General features: G+C 43.6%; 2 long non-coding RNA genes across 3 annotated transcripts in view; one reads left to right on the forward strand and one right to left on the reverse strand.

The window, feature by feature from the left end:
* Positions 1-9,341, reverse strand: part of LOC129144118 (uncharacterized) — a 79,893-nt gene extending 70,552 nt beyond the window's left edge. Inside the window, exons 1-2 of the long non-coding RNA XR_008548304.1 lie at positions 9,194-9,341; positions 1,927-2,043 (exon numbers count right to left, since the gene is read on the reverse strand). This is a non-coding gene — a long non-coding RNA (uncharacterized LOC129144118). The remainder of the gene's footprint in view (positions 1-1,926; positions 2,044-9,193) is intronic.
* Positions 9,342-12,232: 2,891 nt separating this feature from the next.
* LOC104001723 (uncharacterized) lies at positions 12,233-25,043 on the forward strand. 2 transcript variants are annotated; one of them, XR_010152994.1, is made up of 8 exons: positions 12,233-13,245; positions 13,921-14,027; positions 15,405-15,606; positions 16,564-16,758; positions 22,130-22,231; positions 23,080-23,295; positions 23,624-23,812; positions 24,464-25,043. It is a non-coding gene; the product is annotated as an uncharacterized LOC104001723 (long non-coding RNA). The 2 variants fall into 2 exon arrangements; XR_673658.4 differs by lacking the exon at positions 16,564-16,758.
* The last annotated feature ends 647 nt before the right edge of the window (positions 25,044-25,690 follow it).

A 25,690-nucleotide genomic window follows, 5' to 3' on the forward strand; every position in this document is an offset into this window, starting at 1 on the left:
TACCCTCCTTATTCTTTTCCCCTTCTATCAAGCAGCCACAGAGCCTAGGACATGATAGAGTGAAAGGATGGAAGGAGCTCAGGTCCCTTCTCCCTGTTTAAAGGAGAGCTACCCAGTGACTAGGGACTCTTATTAGGGATGTAATATGATTGAGAAATGTGCTGCTATCACGAGTTATTATCCATGTTTTTACTTATTTTCTATATCAATTAGCATTATCTTAACTAAAACTGCAATAGATCAGATATAGATATGAGATTAAGTGAGAAAGATAATTCTAATAATTTGCACCTAGTGCCAGGAATGATCATTTTAAACACAGAATTGATAAAAGGTAAATAAAGAAGTGGGAGCATTAATTAATTAATTGACAGTTTCATGTCAAAGAGAAGGCAACAGCGGAGCAGCTAAATTGAAATATCCACCTGATTGTTCATGTTATAGGTAAGATAGAGCAAGGCTAGACAGAGATATTTGGGAGTTGCTGCAAAAGATAATGGTTAATGTCCTAGGAGCTGTTGGGCTCCCAAATATGTGTAGAGAAGAGGATAAATGAAAGATAGCATCCCTGGGGCAGAGGTAGGGAGGGTGACAATCAAGTAAAAGTTCCTGAGAGGCAAGTGAGGAGAGGTTTAAGAAGGTAGTTGTGTTAGTCTGTTCTCATGCTGCTAATAAAGACATACCCAAGACTGGATAGTTTATAAAGGAAAGTTTAATGGACTCACAGTTCCACATGGCTGGGGAGGCCTCACAATCATGGTGGAAAGCAAAGGAACAAAAATCATATCTCACATGGCAGCAGGCAAGAGAGCTTGTGCAGGGGAACTCCCATTTATAAAAACCATCAGATCTTGCGAGACTTATTCACTACCATGAGAACAGTATGGGGGAAACTGCCTCCATGATTCAATTATCTCCACCTGGCCCCGCTCCTGACATGTGGGAATTATTATAAGGTGAGATTTGGGTGGGGACACAGCCAAACCATATCAGTGGTTAAGTGCTGGGGTGGGATGAGAGGCATACACAGATCTTACATAATAAAAACAAGACTTGGCCGGGTGCTGTGGCTCACGCCTGTAAACCCAGCACTTTGGGAGGCCGAGGCGGGCAGATCATCAGGTCAGGAGATCAAGACCATCCTGGCTAACATGGTGAAACCCCATCTCTACTAAAAATACAAAAAAAAAATTAGCCGGGTGTGGTGGCGGGCACCTGTAGTCCCAGCTGCTTGGGAGGCTGAGTTGGGAGAATGGCGTGAACCTAGGAGGCAGAGCTTGCAGTGACCCCAGATCGCACCACTGCACTCCAGCCTGGGCGACAGAGCAAGACTCCGTCTCAAAAAATAATAATGATAATAAAAAATAAAAACAAGACTTTGCTTTCTACAAGGACTGAATTGCATGCAGGAAGGAAGAAGGCTAGGGCTCACCAATAAGTTTCTGGGGTCACCACACCCCAGTCATTCACACAACAAAAGCAGAGGGTTATTTTTAAACACATGAATACAACATAAGACCCCCTCCAGGAGCTGCCTTTGGATCAGAAGTCGGGGAGAAAGTATGAAACCTTATGACAGGTGGTAGAGATGAAGATGGAACTCATAGTCACAAGCCAGTGGAACCTCAGGAGGGGCTACTTGACAAGGATCCAGTACCATTTGAGAGACATCATGGTATTTGTTCAATATAGGATCTCTAATGGGATTACAATATTTAATCATGGGAGAGAAACATTAAATATCTCTTTATTAAGTTTTTGCCTTTTATGGCCAAGCGCGGTGGCTCATGCCTGTAATCCCAGCACTTTGGGCAGCTGAGGAGGGCAGATTACCTGAGGTCAGGAGTTCGAGACCAGCCTGGCCAACATGGTGAAACCCTGTCTCTACTAAAAATAAGAAAATTAGCCGGCAGTGTTGGTACTCACCTGTATCCCAGCTACTCAGGAGGCTTAGGCAGGAGAATCGCTTGAACCCAAGGGGTGTAGGTTGCAGTGAGCCGAGATTGTGCCACTGTACTCCAGCCTGGGTGACAGAGTGAGACTCTGTCTCAAAAAAAAAAAAAAGAAGTTTTTGCCTTTTAGAATATATGATGCACAGTTCTGTTAATAACAGGAGTTGCTTTCCTTATCACAAGAGGTCACAGATGAACTAGCAATATTTTATATTAAATTTAATGAATCACATGAAGACATAAGTTTAATATTACTATGACTTTTTTTATTTTTTTAAAAAAGAGGCCATTGAAAGTTGTATTTTATTTTTTTCTTCTATCTTATTTGCTATATCATTAGATTGGGCTGGTTTCACAAAACAGACTTAAGACTCTTAGATTTGAATTCTATCATTTATTAGGCAAAATGCTTTAAAGTTATGCCAGGCACAGTGGCTCATGCCTGTAATCCCAACCTTTTGGGAGGCCGAGGCGGGCAGATTACCTGAAGTCAGGAGTTTGAGGGCAGCCTGGCCAACATGGTGAAACCCCGTCTCTACTAAAAATACAAAAATTAGCTGGGCATGGTGGCGTGTGCCTGTAATCCCAGCTATTCGGGAGGCTGAGGCAGGAGAGTTGCTTGAACCTGGGAGGTAGGAGTTGCAGTGAGCCAAGATTGCTCCACTGTACTCCAGCCTGGGCGACAGAGTGAGACTCCATGGCAAAAAAAAAAAAAAAAAAAAAAAAAAAATTATATGATATTATCAACACTAGCCTAGAAAAGGGGTCACTACAAAATAGTCATTGGATTTGGTAACTGTATGTCACTAAAGAAGGTACATAGCAAAAAGGCGGTAAGGAAGGAACCTGTCTATAAAGGACAGGTAAAGGAGTGAGATACTCCAAAACCCTAGTCAGTGTACAAGTGTTGACATAGATAGAATTGAATATTTGTGTGTGATAAATATACAAGAAAGAATACATGCAAAGCTGTTGACATGGGAGTGATTGTGGGGAAGCGAGAAACCAAGACAAAAAGAAAAAAGTTTGCACCAACAAGAAATCTATATTTTTGCATTTAAACACTTAAGAATAATTATCTATGCATAAACATTGATAAAACTAAATTAAACTTAACTTGGAGGCAGTGGCACTCATTGCAAATGTTTTCCAGATAAAGAAAATGGCAAAATAGGATGTTAATTATAGGGGAAGATTGGGTAAATTGAAGGGTTTAGCCTTTCAACAGATGAGCTGGCAATATTTTATATCAAATCTTATGAACGTCATGGAGAACATAAGTTTAATATTAATATGACTATTTTTCATTAAAAAAAGAAGCCTTCAAAAGCTATAATTTATTTTTTCCACTATCTTATTCGCCATATCATTTAGACTGAGCTGGTTTCACAAAACAAGCTTAAGACTCTTAGGCTTGAACACTATCATTTATTGGGCAAAATGCTTTTTAAGTTATACGATATTATCACCACTAACTTAAAAACGGGGTCACTGGCTTGAGTCCCATTGTACAGATAGGCATACAAAGGTCATTTAATAATTTGGGATCCTTCAGAGCATCTTTGCCCCATCCTTTGCAGAGTCTGCTCTGAAATCTTGGAACTAAGAAGTTTCTCCAGCTCTGAGCCCTCAAGCAATGTTTGCTACTGCTAATATACTTAAAAATAAAAAGGGGTGAATTGAGGAGATGAAGTCTTTTTCTGAGCAGACCCATAACACACGATTATGGAATGAAGTTCCCAAGAAAGTTCCCAAGCCACAAGTTTTCCAACCAAGTGCAGGTGCCATGTAACTTGTGTAACTTTGCTATTATTTCTGCTGCAGAGGAGAAAAAAATAGTATCTTTTCCTAACCCATCCCAAAGTTCACAGCTGAGAACCCTATAACAAAAGACAGAGTAACATGAGAAAAGCATAACGAATTTAATAAAATTTTTACATGATATGGGAGCTTTAGAAATGAAGACCCAAAGAAACAAGGGAAAGCTGTATTTTTGTGGACAGGTGTGTAGAAGTTTGGAAGACAAAAGGATATGATCTAATGGTAATAAGCTTAGGAAACATAGCAAGGCCTGTTTGTTCAGATTCGTCTTGCCCTCTGGGTATAAGGAAGGAACCCTCCAGAACAAGGGTCTTAAGACCTCCTTTTAGAGAAGATAAATAGATAATTCTCTTATGGTCTGCTTCAGGGGAGAAAGGCAGAAGAAGGTCAGAGAGTGACCATCCTGCTTCTGCAGTTTCCAGCAGCTTAAAATAATATACCAAGGTGCCATATTTGGGGGTAGCATGCTCTGCACCCCATCACTGCTCTCGAAGCCCCCAAAAGCAATCAGCCTAGATAGTTTAAAGGTGCTTGCTATATGATACAAAGCCTCAGAATATCAAAGCTAGAAGGACTCAGAGAGATTCTCTAAGTCAAGTCCCCTTATTTCTGGGTTCTCTCTGTCTCACGCAAACCTCTACATTACCTGCTAGGGTCAATAACTAGATGCAAGACTGTTCCCCACACTGCCCCTTTCTGGCCATCTGATCTTGAACTCAGGACTTATTTTTTACCTAAATCTCTCTATCTATAGTGTGATCTCTATACTTGCTGCCCAGACAGCTTACGCAATCTCTAAACACCTCTTTAGACGTCTGATACCCTAGCTCCCAAAATGTTCTTGAAACTTCTTTACCCATCTGGGGAAACTACAGAGTACAATTTCCAAGATATTTTGCCTACAAGAACCCTTACCTAACATTAAAAATTGTTGATACCTCTCCCCCATTATAGCAGATGTTTGTTTTGTATCTATTGACTGAAAAAATAATGGCCAGAAGCTTCTAGTAATTTAGCTACTTTTGAAAATACATTTGCAGCCAGGCGTGGTGGCTCACGCCTGTAATCCCAGCACATTGGGAGGCCGGGGTGGGCGGATCACTTGAGGCCAGGAGTTCGAGGCCAACCTGAGCAATATGGGAAGCTTTGTCTCTACTAAAAATACAAAATTAGTCAGGTGTGGTGATGCACGCTTGTAATCCCAGCTCCACGCCTGTAACCCCAGTTACTTGGGAGGCTGAGGCAGGAGGATTGCTTGAACCCAGGAGGTGGAGGTGGAGTGAGCCGAGATCATGCCACTGCACTCCAGTATGGACTACAGAGTGAGACCTTATCTCAAAAAAAAAAAAAAAGGAAAAGAAGAAAATACATTTGCACTTTGCTATTTGAAACAGTATCTAGTCACAGTTCAAAAATAAAATGACCAATCTGTGGGAGTCATTGTATTTATTCAGACTGTCGACATAGTGATTGTCTAATAGATTTGCCACACCTCGCACTGACGTTTATGCCCTTCCAAAGATATTCAGCCCTCTCACTGGGAGCCACCAACCAGAAATATTTAACTTAATTAGGTAATTATTATCTTCAGAAAGTTAATTTTTCCTATAGATCCCTCATTCATTGAAATGGGATGTTAAATGCCACTGCTGTTACAGGAGCCACACAATCTGACCTGTTTGACGTAAGGCACTGTAAATTACAAATATAGAAATTCTTTACTCACCTTGATAGTACAACTATATTCTGATAAAGAATTTAGAAAGCAATTGCTTAAAGGGCAGAACTCATGTTTTGTTGTTTGCTAGTTTTCCCTTCTGAAAAGCCTCATTAAGCACAAGAAGCTGAGCAGCAGTTTAGAAAAAAAAAGGGGGAAGCAAAACTGCCTTCCCAAATCCAAGAGTTCAAATGAGATTGCATACAAATTGCTGGGGTCTCTCTTCCTTCAGCCTAGCAGCTATTATTCCTCCTTCTATGTGACTTGCATGGCAAACAATGGAAAGAACTCGGAGACAAAGAGCCGCGACTGGTGAAGACAATAAAATCGCGGTATACGTTGCTCGGGCAGTCTACCAGGCTAGTCACTGCTTCGCACATTTCTTCCACATGCTGCTGTCCATCATACAGGCGGCTTTTATGAAGTGGGGGAAAAAAGCCATCAGTTGTCATAGAAACAATAGCAATTTGTGCCACCTTTGTGCAAGCAGATAGGAGAGGCTTGCTGCTGCTGTTTGACCATTGTCCAAGGACCCAGATTGAGAAACATCAACCGGCTTAAAAGGGAGCCCCTGAATTTCTGCCAAGCAAGCAAATCTGCACCCTTCAAGTGGGCTATCACATATTTGCTTAGGATTGAGGGTTAATTAAAATACAACCCTCGATGTGGGAACGCTTTGAGAAAGACTCAACCCCCAATTCCCCTCTACAAGGGCCATTGAAGCAATGGTAAACTTTTTACACCAGCGTCATCCTACGGGGAACAGCAGGGGTGACTGCTGTTAGAATTGTTAGAATATATAGCAGGGGTAACAACAACAGAGGTGTGGACCTCAGCCTGATGGGATCTGTTCTCATCAGGAGAAGCTATAATCATCTCTAAGAAACCATAATTAAATTGGTGATGAAGGCTAGCATTGGGAAAGGAACAGTTCCCAAGGGTGAGGCTGAACGGCCAAGGATCACGCTGATAGAGCCCAAGGCCAGGTGGCCGTGGCTTTCTCTCAACTGATGGCCTCTTTGCGTCTGTTGCAGAATGGTTTCCCCATAAATCAGTAACCCCATCCTTCCACAGCAGGCTCTAAATGGCTGGCAATCCCTGGTGGCTCACCCAATACTGAACGCGTCTGCCTGAGAGATGGGACAGAGTGGCCTTAACTATATTAACCTCATGTAAAAATTCAGGTCTCTTTGACTCATGGAGAAGAGATATGTTAGCAGACCTTCTGGGAGTCTCTCTCCTGCTCTTTATGCTGTTTTTATTTGTCAGTACTGAAGGAAGCTGAGAGTATCCAAGGTATGTACATACAGATCAGTGAGCCAGGAGTGGAGACTTAGGGTTTGGTGTTAAAGCCATGGGTGACACAAGCTGGGCAGTGGGTCTGTCACCAGGCAGAAAGTCAAATCCAAATGAAGGGCAGAAGAAACTAGAGACCTGAGGGAATGAGGTTGGGAATCACATGGAAACAGTAGGAGGCAGGAGGGCAGCCATTCACAGGGCAAAGTTTCCAGAGGCTACAAAACAACACAGCCTCACACCAGGCAAGTGGGTTGGTTTGAGGCTCGATTCTGAGCCATGGTCCAAATTCATTCAGAAGCTTTTCGCATGCTCCTGCTAGGACGAGAACAAATTGCACACCAGATCAGTCGGATTTGGCTTAGCTGCATGAGACAGAGAGTCAAAAAGAGCCCTATCTTCTTGAATTCTAGGTGTTTGGTAAGAAATAAAATATTAAATTAAGTTAAAAAGAGCCCTGACAAAAGCCAGAAACTGGCAGACCTGGGCTGCTATGGGAGTTTTGCCATAGTTGGGGACGCAGGCTCCTTTCAGCTTTCCTTTCCACTTTTAGGCTGAGGGCCTCAGCCTCAGGGTCCACAGTGGTTGTTATTTCCACAGCAGTCACAACCACATTCCAAACAGCAGGAAAGAGGGAAAAAGGCACACTCTTCTCTTTCTACAAAGGTTTGCCAGAAGTACCAGCCAACACTTCCATGTAAAACTCACTGGCTGGAATCTAATTATATGGCCATACCTAGCTGCAAGGTGTATGGAAAATACAGTCTTTAGGCTGGATTCATTGCTACTCTGAATAAATTACTGCTGCTAAGTAAAAGAGGAAAGAGATATTTATAGGTAACTAAATGTCTCTGACAATCAAGGTATTTCTTCTAGCACTTCTGATGAGCCTCTGAGAATAGCTCAGTCATAGTCACACATTCTACAGCAAGAAGGTCTTTGCACAGTCCACAGAACAAAGCACCCTCTCCCTGAGCTATGGAGGGCAGTGCTGGAATCATGGATCCAATGGGAGGAAAGAAGTTTCAGAAAATCCCGTCTATCAGAAGAGGCTCTGGAAGGTAAAGCCCCAGCAGTGAGTCATCACCACCCAGGGACTGAGTCAATGTCAGAGCAGCTCCCGGCTTGAACCACTCTGGGTCATGCTAAAGGAGGGTCAAGCTTGTCTCCTTTAATAGCTGAGGAAACCAAGGTCATAATCATAACTTTACAAGCAATGGAATCCTTTCACTGAATGAGTATTCACTCTCTGCAAACACTGTTCTAGGTGCTGTAGACTCAAACACTGAGAAGCATCCCTTCCTCTGAAGATGACTCCTGTATTGCAGGTGAAACAATAGGTCAATTACAGGTTAAAAGATGGCGTGATAGTAGATGTTGCTTCTGCAGTATGGTAGAATCATCTAAATCATATAGGAAGCAAAAGAAGACTTCTCCTAAGCCGAAATCCTGCTGGGTTTTGAAAGACAAGTTGTTGAAATAACACATAAACAGGTATAAACATAAACCATGATATGTTCAAGGGGAATACTGGTGGTTCACTCTAGGTGGAACATGTGGTAAAAGTGGACAGCTAGAGATTCAATCCTGAAAAATGATAACAGCTAACAGCCTATGATGTGTCAAATTCTGTTCTAAGTGTTTTAGGTATATCAACTCATTTAATTCTCTTGACTACCTTAAGAGTAAATATCACCATTTTATAGGTAAGGAAACTGAGTCCCAAGAGCAAGTTCACACAGCTAGTATATGACAGAACTCGGAGACAAAGAGCCACGACTGGTGAAGACAATAAAATCGCGGTATACGTTGCTTGGGCGTTCTACCAGGCTAGTCACTGCCTAGCACATTTCTTCCACATGCTGCTGTCCACCATACAGGCGGCTTTTATGAAATGGGGGAAAAAAGCCATCAGTTGTCATAGAAACCATAGCAATTTGTGCCACCTGTGTGCAAGTAGATAGGAGAGGCTTGCTGCTGCTGTTTGGCTATTGTCCAAGGCCCAGATTGAGAAACATCAACTGGCTTAAAAGGGAGCCCCTGAATTTGAATGTAGGCAGTCTGAACCCAGGATCTGTGCTCTTAGCCACTACACAAAACTGTGTCATACTACAGTCTGGTAAAGGATGATTATAACTTGGAATTTGAACTTTCTTTGAAAGGGAATGAGGAACCTTTGAAGGGTTTTAAACTGAATGGTGCTAGGGACAAATTGGTGTTCTAAATCTTTTCTAAAGAAAGTGTCTCTAAGCAAGGTGCAGTGGCTCACACCTGTAATCCCAACATTTTGGAAGGCCAAGGTAAGAGGGTCACTTGAGCCCTTGGAGTTCAAGACCAGTCTGGGCAATATAGAGAAACCCTGTCTCTCCAAAAAAATAAAAAATTAGCTGGGCATGTTGGCACATACCTGTAGTCCAAGCTACTTGGGCGATTGAGGTGGGAGGATCTCTTGAGCCCAGGAGTTTGAGGTTGCAGCGAGCTATGATCTCGCCACTGCACTCCAGCCTGAGCAACAGAGCAAGACTCTGTCTCAAGGAAGTCTCTCTGGAGGTATGTGAAAGTCAGAAGGGGTGAGACTGAAGTGATGAGCCAAACTAGGACAGCTGGGACCTGAAGGCACACAGACCTGTTTGGGTGAAGTCAGTACTAGGAAGAAGTCCCTGGGAGTATTGACATCATGAAGTCCGGTTGCATCCAACAGGGTAGACGGGCAGCTGGAGCACTGCCTCAGAGATCCAAGTAATTGTATCAGAAGAACCCAGAAATAGACACCCAGCACAGTGTCCAGCATTTAGGAGCAAGACTCTGGTCCCAGGATAACTGGGCATGAGGCAGGCGAGAGAAGGTGATCAAAAAATGCCAGAAGGTGAGGGCAGGTGCTGTGGCTCATGCCTGTAATCCCAGCACTGTGGGAGGCTAAGGCAGGAGGATCCCTTGAGCCCAGGAGTTTGAAGCTACAGTGAGCCATGATCCCTGTACAGGGAAAGGGTTCAGGAGCTCAGGCCCTGTAGGGAACAAGACTAGGACTCAGTTACCAGAACAGCAGTATAAGCAGAGCTTAGACACAAAGAATCAGGCAAGAACCTAGTTCCTAGAACCTACTCTCAGAGTTACTACAAAGTGAAAGGGAAACCATCACAGGCAAACTCCATGAAGTAACATCAAAGCTCCCAGCTTAAAGATCCCACTGTCCAATGTTCTGGACAAGAATTTCAGGTCAGGCTGAAAAATTGGTTCAGGAGGAGGCTCTAGGGCCTTGCCCGGGCTGCTGGAGGAAGCAGCCAAGTAGCGTGTCCTTGAATTTCCGGCCCAGTCCTAGCCCTAAGCCAACCCAACCCCCCGAACCCAGAAGTTTTCACCACAGGGCATGGGACACTAGAAACACAATGACTTAAATAGATGCTAAAAGGAATCTGGGCGAAACCACTGGAAACATTCAAATGACCGAGCCCAAGAATCTTGTATTTAATCAGGATTCTCCAGAGGAATAGAACCAATAGGATATATACAAGGGCAGGGAAAGACCAACGTCCTTGCTCAAGCAACCAGGCAAGAAGCAAAAGGTGGCAAACTCCTTCCCCTACCTTTGTTCTACTCAGGTACTCAACAGATTATTGGATGATTCCCACCTACATTGGTAAGTATGGACCTTCTTTACTTGGTCTTCTGATTCAAATGGTAATTGCACCCTCATTGACTGTTGCAGAAATAAATTACAAATACATATAGGAAAAAGGACTTCAAAAGGCTGCGGTATCAAAGTGGCAGTTAAAGAGAAGGCAATACTCAGAGTTGCAGGTGGAGCAGCGGAAACTATGTTTATCAGCTTTACCCAGCCATCCCTCAGCCCAGTCAAGTTGACACATACAATTAACCATCTCAGAACCTGTGACCAACAAATGGATTTTGGATGCTGTCATGCCCAGTAGGCTTTCTTATCCCTGGTCTTTCAAGCGAAGTTTCATCTGGCTTTTCTCAGTAGGACCATCAAGTCCACAGAAGCCACGTCTTCCCCACTTTGACATGAGCAAGGAGATCCCAGGCATATAGCCTATAAAGGGGGTCAGACAGGGAAAGAAGCTGGAAGAGGACCAGCCAGGGTATCCCACTGGGATTTTGACAGCTGGAAGGCATGAAAGAGATCTACTGTGAGCTGCACAGTGCAAGCCATCTGGATCTTGAGCAAGCAGCACAATCTTCTGACTCCCAAGAGGAGTTTAACCTCTGGGTGGTTAGTGAGGGGGAAGGTCCCTACCCAGAAAAGGTGTTGAAAAGGTGTTGCCATGTGAGAAGGATCAAGATGCAAAAGGAAGTTGGCACAGTGGAAAGAGCACAAGCCTTGGGATTGTTTATTTATTTAGGAAATGTTTCTTGAGCTCCTAATATGTGTCGCACTCTTCTGGGGATGCAGCCGCAAGCATTGACTTCTTGGCATGAAGTGGAAGGGAAATACCTTTACCCTCAATTTGTGGAAATGAAAACAAAATGAGGGTAGGAAGACATGGTTCCCTGTTATCCAGAAAGTGACAGAGAAGCTTCAGAATTTTAGACCATTGTGAGGGAGGGCAAAAACCATAAAACAAATAAACTACACAACAAAAAAAAAACCAGATTGTATCACAATGACAAATCAAGAACAGCTGTGGAGTATCCCTTGCATTTTCTCTATTTTCTTTCTTATTATTCTAAAGTCAAGATAACAACTCTGCAGTTACAAACCATCATTTAAATGTGTATACACTACACACTGGAGACAACCTGGCCTTGAGGAGCACAACATCATGTGTGTTCATTGCCTTGAATCTGTCACCACAAAACCAAAACCCGTGCTCTCAACGATTTCACTCTTCCTCTTCCTGTCTCTCCTGCACAGTGAAGCCTTTTCCATTTGAATTTCTTGTTTAGAATAAATATATGAGCATCCCAGTGTAAACTGAGAACAGATGTCCCTTGTATATTCTTAAAATTATAAAACATGTCTCTCCTACACCTATAGGCATTTGTTTCCTAGTACAGATCTCCACACAATCCCCTTCCCTGCCCCCCTCCCCTGAGAGAAGGAAATGCTCTGGTCATTTAAAAACGAATGAAGCCTTATTATTTTGAACTACATTTTTTGGAAGATGCAATTTTCTGTTGGGATGAAATCTGCAGAACACGACTGCAGGAAGGTTTGTAAACTGCTCAATAGCACATACACACAGTATAATAAGGCACCTGGTATGCTGATTCTTTTCAGGAGTTAAATATTTCTGTTTCACTGTAGCTCAAACAAATGCAAAAATCCCCCAAATCGTCCTGTGCCCACTACCCCCAAAACCAGACTTCCTGATGGGGGTGTGACTTGGTGTCAAGATGAATATGCAGTGCTAGAGAGAGAGAAGAGGACCAGTGGGGAGGTTTTGTTTTTCTTACCCCCATTCCCCGCCCCAGTATTCAAGGCTGTATTAAGTTCTGGCCCTCACGGCCTCTTTCGTGCAAAACCCCGCTGTGCAGGGACTGGGGCCGTGAACAGCTCCACAATGAGGGACTCCAGGGAAGCTGGAGGAGAAACAGGGGGGACACAAGTGCAACACAAGAGATCAAAAGGTGGTCGCCGGCTAAAGGTGACGGGTCCGAATGAGGAAGTGGGTAGGGGGCCTTCCCTGCCCACACGTGGCCGTGACCTCCGCAGAGGGCTGCAGGAAGGAGCTCAATGCGGAACCGCGAAGGCTGCTGCAGCCCTCAGATCTAACGCCTTTGACGCGTTGGAGCTTGTCAGCGATAAAACCTGACGTGTGAAAAAAGAACAAAGGGAAGTCGGAAGGCTAGTGTATATCAAAGGAAAGGGGCTCCACGAAATGCTACAAAGAAATACTTCAGCCCAAAATGTTTTCGCAATTTGAGACGCTGATGCAGCCGCCGCTGCTCCACCTGCAACTCTGAGCGTTGCCTTCTCTTTAACTGCCACTTTGATACCGCAGCCTTTTGAAGTCCTTTTTCCTACATGTATTTGTAATTTATTTCTGCAACAGCTAGAACTTACTGTGGCTGCTGTTTACCCTCTAGTTGGGCTCTACTGCGAGGCAAGGCAAAAGTCAGGTCAGTCGGCGCCCTCTCCTGGTAAAGCTGCGAAGCTGCAGCAAACAGAGCTAAATTGGTATTTTCCCGTTTGCTGCGGCAAATTTTTATTAAAGTATACCCTATATTTATGATTATTAAACTTTAGTGTTCGCCAGAATCGCCTGCAGGCCTCCTTAAAACAAGATGTCTAAGTCCCCACCCCCACCTCCCCGCCGGATTTCTGATTCACTAGGTCTGGAGTGGAGCACAATACATTTGCATTTCTAGCAAGTTCCCAGGTGATGCTGGTAGAGCACACGCCCAGAACCACCGCCAGGTACACAAGTCACTGGACAAGGTGGGAAGGCATCTCACTCAATCAACGGACCTTATTCTAAAGCGGGAAGGGCACTGAGAGTAAGTAAACTGAAAAAGGTTGCTACTTGCCAGAGTTGTAAGGGATGAAATATGTTTTCTCAGTCGCTGCTCAGGGGTTTGTGGCTGAGGCCCCAAAAACAAAAGACAGATTAAAAAGAGAAAAGCATACGAATTCATTTAAGTTAAAATTTAGGCCAGGCGCAGTAGCTGACACCTATAATCCCAGCACTTTGAGAGGCCAAGGTGGGAGGGTCGCTTGAACCCAGGAGTTCAAGACCAACTTGGGCATCACAGGGAGACTCCATCTCTACAAAAAATAAAATATAGCCAGCCCTGGTGGTGCGTGCCTGTGGTCCAAGCTAAATGCGAGGCTAAGGCAGGAGGATGGTTTGAGCCCAGGAGTCGGGAGGTCAAGGCTGCAGTGAACTGTGTTTGTGCCACTGCACTCCAAGCCTGGGTGGCAGAGCAAGACCTGTCTCCAAACAAATTTTTTTAAAAAGTTTTACCTGACATAGGAGCCTTTGGCAATGTCCCAGAGGAACAGGGAAACCTGTGTGTTTTCATTCTTAGGTTTGATGAAGAGAGTACAGTGCTGTGAAAGTATGATTGGACAAGGGGCTGTGATCTAAAGGCAATAAGCCGGAGGGAATTTAGCAAGGCTTGTTTGTTCAGATTCTTCACGGCATTTCTGTGTCTTCTGCTCCTTTCCTCCAGGTATAGGGAGGGTATCTCTCAAATGAGGAGCCTATGACCTGCTTCAGGGGAAGGCCAACAACTTCTTGGATTTTATGACCTGCTTCAGGGGAGAAGGACAAGGGAAGGTGAGAGAGACCTTCCTGCTTCTGCTGTTTCCTCAAATGCCACAGTGTCATATTTTGGGGTATTGTGTTCTGAACCCCCAGCAGTGTCATTCAAGGTCGTAAATGGTGCCACCTCAATGAGCAATCAGGCCTCTTAACCCCAGCCAGTGCACTTTCCAATACGATGTGCTGGGGGCTTCAACCCTGAAATGACGTTGATTTAAATAATTCCTGTGACTGCTACCTAGGAGGAAAAACAGACCTCAGAATGTTGCTGAGACAGTCAAACTTACCATCTCCACTGCCTGCTAATCACATTCCCCTAGTAACATCCACCTCTCTCCTGAAAATCTACAGCCTGAGAACACAGCTCACAAGAGTCACAGCCATAGGGACATAGTCAGGTCGTCAGGAGCAGGTGTGAGAAAGCCAATCTTTGTTGCTGCTGTTCCAGCCACTGCTGGTTTCCCATTGCCCTGAGGATAGGCTTTATTGGGGGCCCTAAAGTAACACCCTCTGATTTCCCTTTTTGTCCCACTTTGTGCCTTACCACTCTAAGTAATTTCTAGTTTCTTCTCTTTCCCTATTGAAGCTTTGCACTTGTGTGTCTTCCACTTGGAATGCCCTCTCTGCACCTGCTCAGTGACACCCCTTCCTATCACCACACTTGTCTGAGGAACTCCTAGTCATCCATCACAGCTTCAACTTTATCTTTGGACAGCCTCCCTTCATCCCTGCCCCCGACTCCCATACTAAAGTGCTTTGCAAGGAAGAAAAGATTGATTCCTTCATGTATGGCAAGTTTCATGACTGAGCCCCCATAGCAAAAGACAGATTAACGAGAGAAAACCATACACATTTATTTAAGTTTTATGTGACATGGGAGTCTTCAGAAATAGAAACCCAAAGAAACATGGAGACCTGCATGTTTTTATGGACAGTCGTGCAGAAGTATGACTGGAGGACAAAAAAAGGGTGTGATCTAATGGTGATAAACTGGGGGAAATTGGCAAGGCTTGTTTGTCCAGATTCTTCTTGGCACCTCTATGTCATCAGACATGAGGATATCCCTTTTCTCTGGGTAGAGGGAGGACTTCTATGGAACGAGGGTCTTATGACCTATTTTAAGGGAAATTCAGCTAGGTTTTATGGCCCTTTTCAGAGGATAAGGGATGAGGAGGATTCTTTCTAGAGTCTATGGCCTGATTCTGTTTCCTCAAGTGCCAAGGTGCCATATTTTGGGGTAGGATGGCCTGAACCTCATAAGCTCCCACAACACCCAAGCAGACCATGACCCTCAGCACTCTATAGCAATTGCATGTTCATGGTGGTCCCTCCACTAGACTTCCCTGAGGGCAGAGACCATATCATTTTCATCTTTGTTTCCTTCAAATTTAGTACAGTGCCTACAACAATGCAAAGGCTAGAAGGAATGAAGGCAGGGACATGGAATGGAGAATTTCCATTTCACAGATCCACATAAACTGAAAAGGAACAAGAGTCGGTGAGACCAAAGAGCACTGAAGGCCATGAACCATCACCATTCTCAACCCCTGGGCCAGGCAAGAAAAGCCACAGTTCCTGGAAGGGATGACGACAGGTACGTTATGCTGAATCCTGGAAATCCTGGAACAAATCATAAACTTTGAAATGTCATGGTTAGGAAGGACCTTGGAGATTTCACAGAGACACAGAAAGGTGGCATGAATTGTCCACAAGGTCCAAAATTTTTAGCAAAGCAATAGGAAATGGTACTCAGGTAGTCAGATTCGTAATCCATTATATTTTCACCACACCTTACGATAAAGATACTGGATATAGGCAGGGCATGGTGGCTCATGCCTGTAATCCCAGCACTTTAAGAGGCCAAGGCAGATGGATCACTTGAGGTCAGAAGTTCAAGACCAACCTGGCCAACATGGCGAAACACCATCTCTACTAAAAAATACAAAAATTAGCCAGGCATGGTGGTGCATGCCTATAATCCCAGCTACTCAGGAAGCTGAGGAAGGAGAACTGCTTGATTATGGGAGGTAGAGGCTGCTGTGAGCTGAGATTGTGCCACTACACTCCAGCTTGGGAGACAGAGCAAGACCCTATCTCCAAAAAAAAAAAAAAAAAAGACATTGGATAAGTCCAAGGACGAAAAAGTGAGACTGAGAATAGCAGGAGGCTCCCAATAACAGTGCCAGTTGTGGCAGCCATGGGGTGTGCTGTTCATATCTCCCTCCAACAAATCACTTGCTGGCAGCTGCCAGGAGTGTAGCTAACTGACAGCTTACAGCTGTTAGAAACTTCAGACTTCACCTAGGCTTTTAAGTCTTGGCTATGCTCATCCTCAGAGGCTCCCAGTCTCAGCACAGCAGGTGGACTATGGGACCATGATAACGGGCAACCTTTGAGAACTCCCAATTGGGTTGGCCAAGACAGTCAGATCTGTATAGCAGTCTGAGGCTTTCCCTGCACTATCCTGTTGCTTCTCCCTATCTTTCACAGGCCTTTCCTCTCATTAAACCTTCTGTACTCCTAACTCCATCTTACCATCTGTTTTATGGAGGACCTAACAGACACAGTGACCAAAGCTACAGGGGCCTCCAGAGGAAACGGTGAGAACCACAGGAGAAAGGGGGTCTTTGCTGCTGACGGCGAGCACCCAAGCCCAAGCTCCCAGTGGTGATCTCTCACAAGACCACACAGCCGATTTCCCTGGAGACAGCACAACCTGTTAAGGGCATCTTCCATGCCATTAAGGGTCAGTTCTCATTTTTTTAACCTAAATCTCCAGAACTATATATCAGGTGACCTTGCTTTCCTACCATGGAAGAATTTCCATGACTCTTTCTTTTTGTGTGAGTGGAATTTGGATAAAGAAAGAGAAATCAGGGGTTCCAAAAGAAAGATCCCCAAAATTTCATATTTAAAGGCAAGCTCACATTTAACAATGGAGCTAAGGGATTCTCTCCAAACGTCATACCACAACCAGGCACACAAAATCATCTCCTTAATCCCAGTGAACATTACCAGTGCATAAAGTAAAAAACACCAGGCGCTCCATCTCACAGCATAGCCTTTCACCCATGTACCCTTTTTTAACCTATTGCCAGTTTCAGAGTTCTTTCCATTTAGGTGAAATGCTCTCAAAAAGTGCTAAGAGGCCAGGTGTGGTGATGCACATCTATAGTCCCAGCTACTCAGTAGGTTGAGGCAGGGGGATTGCTTGATCCCAGGAATTTGAGACTGCCGTGAACTATGATCGCACCACTTCACTCTAGCCTGGGCAACAGAGCAAGACCCCATCTCAGAAAAAGAAAAAAAAAAAGAAAACTAAAAGAATTAAAGAATTATCTTCTCTTATAACTTCAAATGTTCTCAAATCTACTGGCAAATTTTCAAATTTTCTGACATCCTAGAACATATTGGTTAAAAAGCTGGAGCTGAGATGGGTAAAAAGGCAATACAGTGAGCAGGCTTACCTTGGAAAAACTCACTCAAATATCTGTTTACCTTTGTCCACCAGCAAGCCATCTTCAAAGCCTGCGACACAAGAGATTTCAAATATATCTATGAGTATCTTCCCAGCAACTCCAACCTTACAGGGCTAAATCCTTTCAAGGTTCCAAAGAGAGAAGAGCAATTCACCTCCAGTTGGGAGTAAGGGTGGGCTGGAGTAGTTCATTTCAGGGAGAGGATTGCCCTTTGGGAGTTAACTAAAAAATCAACCACAGAAACCAGCCACATACTTCACACTTGATAGATTTTTCTTAGCCCTCCATTTTATCATAAATTAATTTTTAATCCAGATTTTTAATCTTTAGCCAGCTGAAATTTCAGATGTGTGCCTATCTTTAAATGTGTCCCTACTGGCACTTGCTCCATTCATAGTGATGCAGGATAGGCGAGCTCCAAAAACTAGGGCTCAGCCCAGGCGGGTTCTTGGCTTTGCCCAGGAAAGAATTCAAGGGCAAGACAGAGGTGTTAGCAACTTTTATTGAAGCAGCAGTGTACACAGCAGCAGCCGAGGCACTGCTCCTTGTGGAGCAGGGCTACCCCAAAGGCAATGTGCCCAGAGCAGCAACTCAGGGCAGTTCTGCAGTCACATTTATACCCACTTTTAATTACATGCAAATTAAGGGGTGGATTATGCAGAAATTTCTAGAAAAAGGGTAACTTCCAGGTCATTGGGTCATTGCCATGGAAAGGGGTCATAACTTCCGGGTGTTGCCATGGCAGTAGTAAGCTGACATGACAGGCTGGTGGGCATATCTTATGGAAAGCTGCTTCTGCCCTGGCCTTATTTTAGCTAGTCTTCAATCTGGTCCAGTGTCTGAGTTCCCACCTCTGGAGTTCAGTCTCACCTCCTCCCTCAATAGCATCTCCAAAACAGCAACATAAGTATACCTTTAAAATACCGTGTTCCACCGCAATCATTATTTGTTGTCCCATCTGGCTCTCAAAGACACATTTGCTTGATAGATGAGGTGATGGATATGCCAAATACCCTAATTTTATCATTATACATTATATACATGTATTAAAATGACACTATACTCTATACATATGTACAATTATTATGTGTCAATTAAAAACAATATTAAAAGCAAAAAAAAAAAAAAAGACACATTTCTTGGTCAAAGTAGACCTAGGAACAGATACTGAACTGGATAGTTATTCTATTTTAGCTCTTACTGTCAAAGACAGTTTAGAATTAGGTTCATTTTCTTTGCCTCCAGGCTTTTATAGAACTCTGGGAATCAGAAGGTGGCTAACAGGGCACCTGGTTCGTCTACCATGTTTAAGCAGGGCCACACTTAAACCTTCCAGACAGAGGAGAATCTATGTTTTAAAATAATTCTCAAGATACTAAATGAATGAAAGAGGTCATTTCATGAATTATATGGTGAGTAATGGACAGTTGTGCACATAGATGATACAGCCATTGGCTGTACTGCCTGTAGAGATTCAGACTGCACAGAAGTACTACACATAGGCACGTAATCTCATCTGGGATGCATTATCAAAAGATAACCACATAATGGGGCAGAAGTTATAGAGCATTTCCCAGTTTCATAAATGAATTGAATTGACTTTCTAAAGTCCTCTGAGAATGCGCATAAAAACCTGAGAAAAGGAACATCCTTATCTCACCAACTGTGACCAACTCTCAGGGTATTTCCCGGGAATTCACAGCCGGCAAGTCCACTCACTGACCCAATTGGGCATGTCATGCCATTAACTCAAAACTGGACACTCATTTCCAGGAAATCTTTTGAGCCTGAATCATCATCACTATAATCAGCATAAAAGAAGAGGGCACAAAGATTTCACTTGGATGAAGCTTTTGACCTAGCACTAGAGAGTTGTTTGCAAGGCCTCAGCCTGGGAAATTCTTCCAGTCTTCATGACTCTTCTTAAAAGAAGATAATGATTTGTTACAGACTGCACTGGGGAAAAAAATAGAATCTCATGTGTGCTCCTGTGGCACTGGATAGAAACTCAGCTGACATTCCAGGTGGCTCATTTATTGCATGTATATCTATGGGGAAGCTGTTTAACCTTTGGGAGACTCAGTTTTTTTATCTGTGTAGTAAAGGTTATATCCTCTACCTTATGGGGGGCTGCAAAGATTGAATGACATTTAGCATAGCAGTAGGTTTAAGAGCTGCTCTTTGGCACCAGATTCCCTGTGTTCAGAATGTCTTCTTACCAGCTGTGTCAGTTTGGTCAAGTTACTTGCCCTCTCTTCATCTCAATTCCTCATAATAATAACATCTGCTTACGGTGCTGTTATAAGAATGACATGAGTTAACAAAGGGAAAGTGCTGAGAGCAGTGCCTGACACATATTAAGCACTCCCAAAGTGTTCACTATCATTTTTACTGTACATTACGAACCAAGCAGGGCTGGGTGCAGTGGTTCATGCCTATAATCCCAGCGCTTTGGGAGGCTGAGGTGGGAGGATTGCTTGAGGCCAGGAGTTGGAGACCAGCCTAAGGAACATAACTTCTCTACAAAAATTTTTTGTCAATTAGCTGGGCATGGTGACATCACCTGTTGTCCCAGCTACTTGGGAGGCTGAGAAGGGAGGATCACTTGAGCCTAGGAGTTCGAGGCTGTAGTGAGCTATGATTGTGCTACTGCACTCCAGCCTGGGTGACAGAGCGAGACTTCATCTCAAAAAAAAAACAAGGCTGGGTGCGGTGGCTCACACCTGTAATCCCAGCACTCTGGAAGGCTGAGGTAGGCGGGTCACTGGAGCCCAAGAGTTAAAGACCAGCCTGGGCAATATGGTGAAATCCTGTCTCTACAAAAAACACAAAAATTAGCTGGGTATGATGGTGCATGCCTGTAGTCCCAGCTACTCAGCGGGTCTGAGGCGGGAAGAGGACTTGAGTTTGGGAGGTCAAGGCTGCAATGAGCCATGAACACAGCACTGCACTCCAGCCTGGGTGACAGAGCGAGACCCTGTCCCCCCCCCAACACACACACAAAAGCAAAACAAAAGAACCAAGCAAAATCAACGCCTGCACTGCACATTCTAGACACTCAATAAACATGAATTGTCTCTCTCTCCACTACTCTTTTGGCCAACTCCAGGGGGAAATGTTAAGCAATGTTATTCAGCACTAGTTATTTGTCAGCTCCTCTCATAAATTAGGGTTACAGCCAAAGACAGCACTCTCATCTTCATGGGCCTAGGCTTCTCTGTCTCATTTTACAATGGAAACATATCAAATGTGGCTGACCCCAAGCCCAACAAAAATGACCTCTAAAGCACTCCTGACAAAAAATACACATCCCTATAGCCCACCTGGCTCCAAACGAAAAACACACATCCCCCACTCACTGACCCACACATGTGCTTCAAATCCCCATGATTCCATAATTCAACAAATACTTGCAAAGCACCTGCCATATGTAAAGCCATAAGAGGAACACAAAGAAGAAGAGGTCAGCGACCTGCCTCAATGACCTGATTGTTAGTAGGGGAGAGGAGAAACAAAAGACTGCAAGCATTAACCACCTTGCAAGATAAACTGAGTGCTAAAGGAGAAACACAGTTCAGTAAGGGGTCAGAAAAGACTTCAGGAAGGAAGTGAAGTTTGGACTTCATCTTAGCTCATGTGTGGAATTTCAAATGGGAGTGATGTGAATGGGGAATTCCAAAAGGAAGGAAAGTGGGAGTAAAGGTTTAGCTGTTGGAAAGCTTGGGGAAAATATCAGGAAAAGTATGTCGTCTCACTATATGTCATATCAGGCAGGAACTTGGGATAAATAAAAAGTTGGCCCCGGGCGTGGTGGCTCACACCTGTAATCCCAGCATTTTGAGAGGCTGAAGCAGGCGGATCACCTGAGGCCAGGAGTTCGAGACCAGCGTAGCCAACATGGTGAAACTCTGTCTCTACTAAAAATACAAAAATTAGCTGGGCATGCTGGCGCACACCTGTAGTCCCAGCTACTCAGGAGGCTGAGGCAGGAGAATCCCTCAAAACCAGGGGGCGGAAGTTACAGTGAGCCGAGATTGTGCCTCTGCGCTCCAGCCTAGGCAACAGAGCGAGACTCCATCTCAAAAATAAATAAATAATAAATTTAAAAACCTAAACGTTGTAGATAAAATGTTAAGGATGTTTTAGGGCAGAGCTGAAAGAACATCAGAATATATTTAAAGTGGGGAGCCAATAAAGCTTATTGAAAGGCAAGGAGGTGGCATGATCAAAGCTGGTCCTTGGATGGTAAATCCAATGTTATGGAGGCTGAATTTGAGAAAAGAGAGAAAGGAGTTAGGTGACTATCACAATAGTGTAAGTGAGAAATTAGACTGTTTGGTGGAAGGAATGGGAGAAGAGAATGACATTGGATATAGTATCCACAGACCTTGACCAGTGATTTAATTTGAAGTTGAAAAGAGAAAGAAATCAACAATGAGCCCCGGATTTTACACCTAGCTGCCTGATGGAACAAAGAAACAATGTCTTCTGCAGAAGTGGGAAACAGGAGTCTGGTTCTGGCAAGAAATAATGACTTAGGTTTATCCACCTGAAAGAGCTAGTACTGCCTCTTCTAGGCATCCTTCTATGAAACTGCAAATAGTGGGAATTTATTTTCTCAGCTTTCTTTATTTACAGGAGTCCCTATGAAAATCATGGAGTCTTGGGACATCTGAGGCGAGAGGAAAGACGGCAAAAGCAGAGGCAAAGACAGAAATAAATCTTCTCTTCTTTTCTTGGGTTTGTCTGACAAGCTTATCTTTTGATCACGAGGGAGAAAGAAATAGATGACAAGAGGAATTTCTCCCACTACACTATAAGTTCCGTAAAAGCAAGGATTTATATTTTCTTTCTCTTTTGTTCACTGATGTAACCTCAGTACCTTGGACAGTCTCTGGCAATAGGGAGAGCTGAGTAAATGTTTGTTGAATGAATGAATGATCTCCTTCTCTAGGCATATGAAGAAATAAGGAAGAGTGGTCACTCACAGCTAACTCAAGATTCCCCTCCCACCCCAATCATCTACCCTGTTAATTCTTTTTCATCCTTGTTCAAAAAATACCTAGAGGCTGGACACGGTGGCTGGTGCCTGTTATCCCAGCACTTTGGGGGCCAAGGTGGGAAGATGGCATGAGGCCAGGAGTTCAAGACAAGACTAGGCAACATAGGGAGACCCCATCTCTACCAAAAACAATTCTTTTTAATTAGCTGGGCATGGTGGTACACACCTGTGGTTCCAGCTACTTGGGAGGCTGAGGTGGGAAGACTGCTTGAGTCCAAGAGGTCGAGGTTGCACTGAGCCATGATTGAGCCACTGCATTCCAGCCTGAGCAAGACCTTGTCTCAAAAAAAAAAACAAACCCCTAAAAATAATTCTCAAAGAGCCCTGCTTTGTATTATCACACTCTAGCAAAGTTATCAGGAATTGACACTTGCGGGTAGATACAGCCAAGGAAATGGCAGCTCCCTGAAGAGCAGGAAGCAGTTTATGACACCAAGCAAATCTGGTTTCTCGCTGGGAAGGGAGGCTGGTTTTGGAAGTATGCAACAATTTGACTTCTTTTCTTAATTTTATTTTCTATTTATAGGCTTACTGAATTATTTTCATCCATGCCCTTTTAAAATATGGTTGGTAGAAATTTGCCGTTTGAGACTAGAATCCCATTCGGAATCATGTAAGTCTCTTTTGACTCCACGAGGACATCTTTCACCCAGTTTTGGGAAATCTGAGGAATGGATTCTTCTACAGACTCTGATAAAATATCACAAGGTCCAAGAGTTGGTGTGAGAAAGAGGACATCAAGGTAAAATATTTTTAAGTGGATAAAGATGGAGAAGTAGAAGGATGTTATTCAAAAGTGTAGTTTATGATTAAGGTTGGTCTTGACATCAGAAGCCTTTAATATCAGGCCCACCCATCCGGATTCATTAAGCAGATTGTGTCTTATCTTGCATTTCTGTTTCCTGAGACTTAATCATGGTTTCCTCAGTGAGTATCATCCGCTGCCTAAACTTCATAAGAGGATGTTTTCTTTTTTGGAAGCTACTACTCATGGGCTGAAACTGACTTTCAAACCTACAACTTTAAACTATGTAATACTTGATATGAGCAACTCATCTCACTCTTTTCAGATTATTCCCTAGGATCATTTATTATGTGCCTACTGCATGCAAGGCACAGTGGGAATACAGATACAAAGATAAATAAGATTGTCTCTGCCCTGAAGAAAACTATAATTTCTGTGTGTAGAAAGACACACAACTGACTCTTCTATCACAGACCATCCAAGTTCTGACAGAGTCACTAGAGGTTTCTGAACAGTAAGTATGATCATTCAGGCTTAGCCTTTGTAGATGTGTTTTGCTTTATCTCTGTCATGACTAAGTTCATCCCTACCAAGAAAGTACATGGGAAAAGATAAGTTATTTTGTTCATTTCACAGATATCTATTGTTCAATCCATTTTGAGGAGTTATGTAGGCACCGACTTCTAGTTAAATCCTAATGAGAACTAACACCATGGCAGAGCTAGAGCTGATGGTGAGAAAAGTAGTCAAGGCCAGGAAAAAAAAAAAAAGTTAACCAGGTGAGGAAGCCAGGAAGAAACAGGGGAAATGGGGGTCAGGGAAGAGATGTGGAAAGATATAGAAATGTGAAATCTAGGAAACAGAAAAAAGAATCTAATTTAGAGTCACGGAAATACCAAGACACATCAAGATGCATGAGTTGGGGCCTCACATATGGTATTGGATAAATATTTCGGACTGAATGTCCTAACAAACAATTAAATGTATCTTTTTATAATCCTTATATTTATGATTCATACTTGTTCTCTTTGGAAAGCAAAGCTTGAACTCTGTCATCTCTGTTTAATTTCCCATGTCATCTTAACATATACTAGGTTAATGTATCATGATGTATCATTTAGGTAGTTTCCTGTTGTAAATAACCTATGTCTTATGTTACTTGCAGTGATGGATGTGAACGTGGTAGACATACAAAGGAAGGCAAGAAGGTATCTCAACACAGCAGAACAAGACCCCATGAGGAGCCCAGAAAAAAAATAAAGAAGTTTCCTCACTGGTTAGGAATTCAAAAGCAGTCCTGGCAACCTCATAGCATCTTTACCTCAGAAGCAGGCAGCTCTGGTTACTCCACCATTTTCAGGAACAAGGTTTTTCTCTCCTCCTCTGCTGCATTTCCTCTGCTGCTCCTGATCCGTCTGCCTCTACCTTCTTCCTACCATCAAATTTCCTCCCAGGAGACAACATGAATGGGTTAAGAAGTACCTAACGAGGGCTGCTCCAACTGGACAGCATCTTTGAAACTGGGACCTCACAGGTGGTCATCACAGGCCCCTGATGCCTGGGTACCCAGCGACCATCCCCAGTCTAGTCTGTCTATAGCAACATAGGTGAAGGGGAGTCTCAGGGGCTGCCTAAGGGGCTCAGAATGTGGTGAGTACTTAAGACTGCATGGATTTTCACTGTTTACATGAATATAGGACAAGTATTCACAGAACTATTAGCTAGATCTGTGAACAAAACATTAATAACATTGTATGTCCATGTCTGAACCCCTGAAATTCCAACAACCACCACCCGCCTACCAACTTGCAGCAAACCGGCTCTCTCCACAGTCTTCCCCAGATCAGGGAGAAACAATTCCATCCTTCCAGTACTCAGACTGTAAAACTGGATTCATTCTGATTCCTCTCTCACACATCCCACACCTGATCTGACAGGAAATCCTATAAACTCTGCCATTAAAATATATCCAGAAACAGGCCAGGCACAATGGCTCATGCCTCTAATCCCAGCACTTTGGGAGGTCGAGGCGGGCAGATCATGAGGTCAGGAGTTCGAGACCAGCTTGGCCTACATGGCAAAACCTGTCTCTACTAAAAATAGAAAAATTAGCCAGGTGTGGTGGTGCACACCTGTAATCCCAGCTACTTGGGAGGCTTAGCTAGGAGAATCACTTGAATCCGGGAGGCACAGGCTGCAGTAAGCCAAGATCGTGCCACTGCACTCCAGCCTGGGCGACAGAGTAAGACTCTGTCTCAAAAAAAAAAAAAAAAAAAAAAAAAAAAAATATATATATATATATATATATATATATCTCCAGTAATGTGCAACTTTCACAGTCTCCACCAGGATCATCACAGTCTAACCACTGCTTCCTCCAGCCTGAACTTAC

Source organism: Pan troglodytes, chromosome 1 (genome assembly GCF_028858775.2).
Source record: "Pan troglodytes isolate AG18354 chromosome 1, NHGRI_mPanTro3-v2.0_pri, whole genome shotgun sequence".
Lineage (NCBI taxonomy): Eukaryota > Metazoa > Chordata > Mammalia > Primates > Hominidae > Pan > Pan troglodytes.